The sequence below is a fragment of the Labrus mixtus genome, chromosome 6 (assembly GCF_963584025.1).
Source record: "Labrus mixtus chromosome 6, fLabMix1.1, whole genome shotgun sequence".
Classification (NCBI taxonomy): Eukaryota; Metazoa; Chordata; class Actinopteri; order Labriformes; family Labridae; genus Labrus; species Labrus mixtus.
In genome coordinates, this window is record NC_083617.1 from 22,152,741 (window position 1) to 22,159,432 (window position 6,692).

The 6,692-nt window shown below is 37.1% G+C and overlaps 1 protein-coding gene across 3 annotated transcripts in view; it reads right to left on the bottom strand.

Annotated features, from left to right (window-relative positions):
• The window catches only part of gbf1 (golgi brefeldin A resistant guanine nucleotide exchange factor 1), a 71,328-nt gene extending 70,665 nt beyond the window's left edge, over nucleotides 1–663 (bottom strand). For all 3 annotated transcript variants that reach the window (XM_061040507.1, XM_061040508.1, XM_061040506.1), the window contains exon 1: nucleotides 388–663. The gene's annotated coding sequence lies outside the window, so the exon portion shown is untranslated. The remainder of the gene's footprint in view (nucleotides 1–387) is intronic.
• Nucleotides 664–6,692: the final 6,029 nt, after the last annotated feature.

Here is a 6,692-nt window from a genome sequence, read left to right on the forward strand (position 1 = left end):
GCTAATTAGATTAACTTGTACTACTCTGAGGAGAGCTAGCAAGCTAACTCTCCACCACACTGAGGTGTTTACTGACTGCTGACAGTCACCCTAGTCGAATAATAATACAATTAAATATTGCAGGACCAATACATTCGTTATTATCTTTACATTTTCTGAATAGGTAACATGTTTGTAGTATAAACAAGATCAATTACAAGCCCAGAAACCTGACAGCTAACTACCTAGCTCAACTTGCTAGCGTGTCAACTAACTATTAGTACACGACTTGTCAGCGTCCATTCTCTGAATAAACTAGTGCTTTAGTTTCCTGAAATAATAAAGTAAGACCCCAGTGAAGATAATATACAATTAGTTTTGAGCGTTTGTAGAAATAAAGTATTTTACCTGTGTGTTTGTCTGTCACTTCAAAGATGGAGTCTTGCTGTTGCTAATGCTAGCCTCGCTCGGCAAGCTAGCAAGCTAGCCGGCCAAACAGTGAATGAAGAGGAGCAAAGTTTAGTTCACCACGTCGAAATGGCACTCTTATAACCTCAAACATTACACTGCGTGATCACGTTGTATACCCAAACACCCCTTGTTCATTCACCCGTCAAAAAGTGCTCCATACGTGGATAAATGAAACACCTTCCTGTAGCTGTCAGTCTGGTCTTGGTAAACACACTGACGTGGAAAAGCTCTGCAGTCTCAACCGAGCATGAGTATTGATTGACAGGCCGGTAAACGGGTCGTTTTGATAGTGATATGGCGTCTTACAATTCATGTAAATATGAAACTATTAGAGTTCCCACTTTATAAGCATATGCACTATGTTTATTATATAATAAATAGCAACTTTTTTATTAAATAAAGGACTATTGCATATGTAACACAGAAATAGGGGCGGGACAAAGGTAGCAGTGGTGCAGTAAGGGTTGGTTGCATTGTGTTGATGACGACAGCAGCTCGGCCAGCATCACCAATGAGAAGAGCAATCTATGACTGGGTTTAACCGGTTTAATATCAGTGTTTGTCTGAAAAATCATTTATTAGAGTGGTTCTTTTTAAATGGTTGAATAAAAGTATGAGGCTATTATTGTAGCTTACTCACAATAATCATGGTCAGTCCTTTTTAATCATATGTAGGCTAATCCAAGATACAGAGCTAGGCGATTATCAATTTTATCAATTTGTTTTTCTAACAAAAACTAGCTGGTGAAAACTGCTGGTGAAAACGTACTGTTCAACTATAGCGCATGTACATTTCTTTAAAGTTCCTTTTCTAATAAATGGAAGAAATAAAGCCAAAAATGGGCTGAAAAATCCTCAGTTAAAATAAATCATTAAAACAAATCATTCCATACATTATTTTTACATGTCCTTATACTTGATAATATGGTGCTTTGAGAGGAAAGCAGTGTTAAATCCAAAATGGCTTGCGATAAAGAGACATAGCCTATTCCACGTGGAGATCAATATCTTGACACCTACAGTATAATGATTCAGACAGATTCTTTATCAGTGGAGGGAAATGCATGGAGATAACTCGGTTGTCATCTTGTTTAGGTTGTGATCAAGACTCTTCTGTAAATGTCCTGACTGTTTCTGAGTTTATCTTGTCCTTAGTGAAGGGTTCTTGATGTTAAACTGATATAGCCCTAATGTTCCCAAACACTCAGTAGGCCTACAACTGAGATGTGGTTTAAAACTCTGGAAAATATGAGCTTTATATAATATTTCTTATTATAAGTTTAGTATTTAAGTGAATCTAAGAGCTACAATTATTAATATCAGCCTTATATATATTATCAGTAATAAAGATATTAAAGTGAATCTTAGAGCTGCTCAACTTCAACCTCTATAATATCATTCCTCCCTGTTTCATCATCATTACAGTTGCTCACATTGATATTAGACTGATATGTCTATTATCACACTTTGCTGTTACTGCTAATACTACAGACACTTTTACCATTATTACTGACATTGTATTCATTGTTGTTGTTGTTACTCTGTTTGTCTGTATTCTTCTTTTTGTATCTCCTTCTGTCCCACTTTTCAACCCCAGCACAGTTTCAGCAGATCAGCTGTTCAACATCAGTCTGCTTTTCCTCGAGGTTCTGCCTTGTTCACATTTTTTGATTAAATTACTTTTCCCAAGGTCAAAATTGAACTTTGAGCCATCAACACGAATGAATAAAAAGAACAACAATATGGAAAATATATGGCAACCACATTTTCATCTTTATGACTTTGAACAAAGTTTAATCTTTCAGTTCTTTAGTTAAATGCAACAGTAATAGCTTATCAGATTAATTATTATTGACCAAATAAGGTCATATTAATGCCAGATCTATTAAAAAACAAAAACAAGATGGCAATTATTTTTATTTCATGTGGCCATGTCACTCATCATAACATTCTTGTCTTCAAAACAGACACATTTTGTGATATTAAAGGAATTGATCCAAAACAAGCAACTTTTTGGTGTCAGCTGCTTGGCTTGTTCAGAGCATAAATTGCTTGGTATCATGTTTTCTGGGGCTGCACGGTGGTGCTGTGGTTAGCACTGTTGCAGCGAGGAGGTTCCTGGTTAGAATTCCCATCAGACAGGGCCTCTCTGTGCGGAGTTTGCATGTTCTCTCCGTGCATGCGTGGGTTCTCTCCGGGTACTCCAGCCTCCTCCCAAAGTCCAAAGACATGCTCATTAGGTTAATATCTGGTGACTCTAAATTGGCCCGTAGGTGTGAATGTGAATGTGGCTGGTTGTCTGTCTCTATATGTCTGTGATTGACTGGCGTACAGTCCAGAGTGTACCCCGCCTCTTGCGCAATGACAGCTGGGATCAGCTCCAGCTCCCCACGACCCCTAACGGGAAAGTAAGGAAAACCCTTTTAATATTTTTAGTTGGCTTTTATTTAGACCCATAAACATTATCAGTGTAGTATTGGAGATTACTTTGGATTTTAGACATTATCCAATTAAATTAGAGAAACCACTTGTCTTGTGTTTTGTTTCAGTATGGAGTCCATTGAGCCCCTGACGTTAAAGATGATCAGTCCTTGAAGAAGGACTGTTAAAGCTATTTTTGGTATGTGATATTACTTTTAACATGTGTTTAATGCTGTTGTGGCTGTATGCGACACTACATGTTCATTAATATAATGTATAATGCTTCTCCTGTTTTGTTTTGGGATATGTTTGTTTTGTTGGGTGAAAAGAAAAAAGTGGGTGAAAAAGGAACTCCCCGGCTGAAAGTAGAGAATGCCCCATTATAATCAAATCTTATCAAAACAAATATCGTATCCAGCTGACATTGCTTTGCTGTCTCTTCCAATCTCTTATCTTTCTGTGCACTCAGAAGTGGCTGTGTGATTTACACCTACACAGTATTTCTCTGTGTTTAAAGCCTGTGGAATTGACTTGTGTCAGACCTTTATTTGCTTTTTGCAAAGTGTTTGATCACCTGTTAGATTTGTAATTGCAACATTTCATCTGCAAACACACGCATGTCATTTTCCACAGTAGCAGATACCACATGTCTGCACCACTGCAGCAATAACAGCCCTGTTTTTCATTTGCCTAAGTTCTTTCATGTACTGTACATTTGCAACATCCCATACAATCTAATAACATGCGTAAAACAAATCTATCATCACCAGTTGATTTGTAGAGGAATTGGAAGATGTTATGGAAACCGAATATGTCTCTAAACAAAATCATCCTTTTTAATCCATATCAGGTCCTTTTTCTGTTTTCCTGTATATTAAACAGCTGGATCTCTCATGAAAACATGTATTTCATCTAAACTGACAAGTTTTATGCAAGCTTGAATTTGAGGGTGTTCAAGAGCAATAACACCAGTAGAAAAAGAACAGGGAAATTATTATAAATTAAACAAAACCTTTAAGTATAAAAACAGTATGAACCTTTGGTCAGGCTCAAGATGAATGTACTATGTTTCATTGATGCCTAAGTCATACTGTTTTTCCTCTTTGCCTTGTAAGTTTCAAATAAGACCTGTTGTTTGAAAGACAACAGAGGATCAGTGTTCTGGATTTCAGACGTATACAAATCTAATTCACACAATGCAATATGATTTGTATTGCTAAATGTTTTTTTTTTTCATGTATAATTTATTTAACAAAGAAGAACTCAATGAGATTAAGAATCTATTTTACAAGAGTGTCCTGGCCGAGACAGTTATACACATTAACCACAGAGAAATTACAGATCAACTACTCTTGAGTCACAGGGCAGAAACAGTTATTTTTTCACCTTCAATCTACTTTAAAAATGTTTTTAAAAAAGAGACAATGACAGATCATCCTGCATGAGATTTGAGGCAGCAGGGTCAGCGCAGACTGTACCTGAAACTCATTTTCCACATTCCAAGACGCACATTGATAACATGTAGCAAAAAAATATGTTTTGTGGCAAATGTTTGGCAAATATGTTTTTGGTTGGTATATGTAGTAGTTATGAATAGGCTTGTCCATCCAATGTATCTATTCCTTTGAGACATTGTAGAGCAGTGTTTGAGGCCTGAGTGCATAATGCATAAAATAACTTAAAAACAGTAAGGTACCATAGAGAGTAGTTAGTAGGAAAAACTGGCTAATCCCCCCGTACCATAACCGTAAACTGCAGTTGAAAGACTTTGCAAGAATTGCTTGTTGATGTTTTGTAATTTGGGTCTGAAGTTTTCAGGTGTTATTCACAGAGATTTCATCATATTCACAGGTCATTACATAATGATGCTTTGTCAGGCTCTCATTGTCTTACATAGACACACAAGGTACCTTGTGTTTTCTTGCTCGTTAACATACAAAAGTCTTACTTTTTTAGGTAATTGAGTTAAAATGATCCAAAACGTCATGGTTGGAAGTATCTTAAACATTATGATGTGGATTAGGGTAAAGGGGACAAAGTCGAGGGCACCTAGTATGAGATACTGAGGTTTCATGACAAAGCGTCACAATTTGACAACTTGAGAATGAGCTCATGATGAGGCTTTATTCTTGTCTGGTCTCCTGTTCATGTGCATACTCACCAAGCGTTCAAGGTTTGGAATAGTAAAAAAGGAACCATTCTCCCTGTTGCAAGTCATGGTAATATCACCATATGTTTAAAGCTGTTATTAAAGGTGAAGTAGTTACATAATGTTGCTTTAATATTGACTGTGGAAAAGTTCCATTGGATCTTTTCTTCTTGAACAATGAGTGCCTTGAATTAAGTCCTCTTACTTTGAAATCTGACTGAGGCTGTAACCAACATTTAAGGAACCCAAAGGTCAAGTCCAATAATGCTAAGTCCCCACTTTATCATTACTGACAGGTCTTCTGCTAGATAGATAGATAGAATAAGTTCCCACAGATACAGCATTGCATTTATATCAAAAACATTATTAAACACTAAGTGCAGACCTTAAAACATAAAATTCTAATAGGTCCTCACCCCCCATTCTTTAGATCACTGTCCCTATTGCTATACCATCCAGTATGGGCTGACCTGCAGAATGCTGGAAAAGCAGTTTATCAGTGCTGGCATGCAGCGTGGGCTCCTTTCACACACCAGGTGTTACAGAAAAGCAAATACACCTGCATGCAAGATTTGGTCATTTTCATACTTAACCTGCTCCCACTGTTGATTGTGTAAACCTCAGAGTTCCAACATTAGCATGAAAGGTTACTGAAAGATGACAAACGTTAGCATGAACACTGTATGCACCGGCTTCATATCTCAAAGCTCACAGCTGTGTTAAGAATGTGTTAACACTGTTTAAATAACTGTGATTCATAGCTATCTTTGAATCAGGACCCTGCAGGACGATAACTGCCCCCATACACCTCAACATGCCCTTACAAAAGAAGACTTCCTCTTTGGGGAGGTAATAATAAGGAACTTCATCATCTTTTACATTTTAAAGGCATCTTCCCATGTAAAGGAAGGGGGAAAAAATCTAAATATTTTAAAGCTAAAAATTTGACTTGATTGAAAATTTTAAATTAATGTTTGAAATAGGCTAGCAAGATTTGTAATGTACAGGTATGTGCACATTTCCCCTTAAATGTGACAGTTTGCATGTTTTATCTTGAACACCAGGAAGTTAATCATCAAATACATATAAATAACACCTTAAAGGCATGTGATATTCTGAAACCAGAGATAGCAAAAATCTAATATACCCTAGTATGTAAATACATTGTGGAGTAATGACTCCCTGAAAAGAGCGTTAAGTCAAACTCCTTTTGGATTTGTTGTTTTTGGCATTGTGTTCACATGAAGGAACACTCTGTTTTACTCAGAGGCTCAAACATGTTTCATACATGTTGTTTACTGAGTAAACGCCTCCCTCTAAAATCATTAGCCGGGCCACCAAGTGAGGGAAGAGGAATGAAGGAGGTGTATCTGAAAATCTGCTCTGAAAGTCATATAAGTAGATGGTAAATAGTAAATGGACTTGTATAGCGCTTTTCTAGTCTTCTAGAAACTACTACTCCAAGCACTTTTAAATTTCATGTCACACATGTAACCCATTCACACACTGATGGCAGATGCTATGTACAGTGACCATCAGAAATAACTAATCCCATTCATACACACTCATACGCCGCCGACAAAGCAGAAGGAGCAACTCAGGGGTTAAGTGTCTTGCCCAAGGACACATCGGACATGTGGCTGTAGGATCTGGGGATCAAACCCCCGACCTT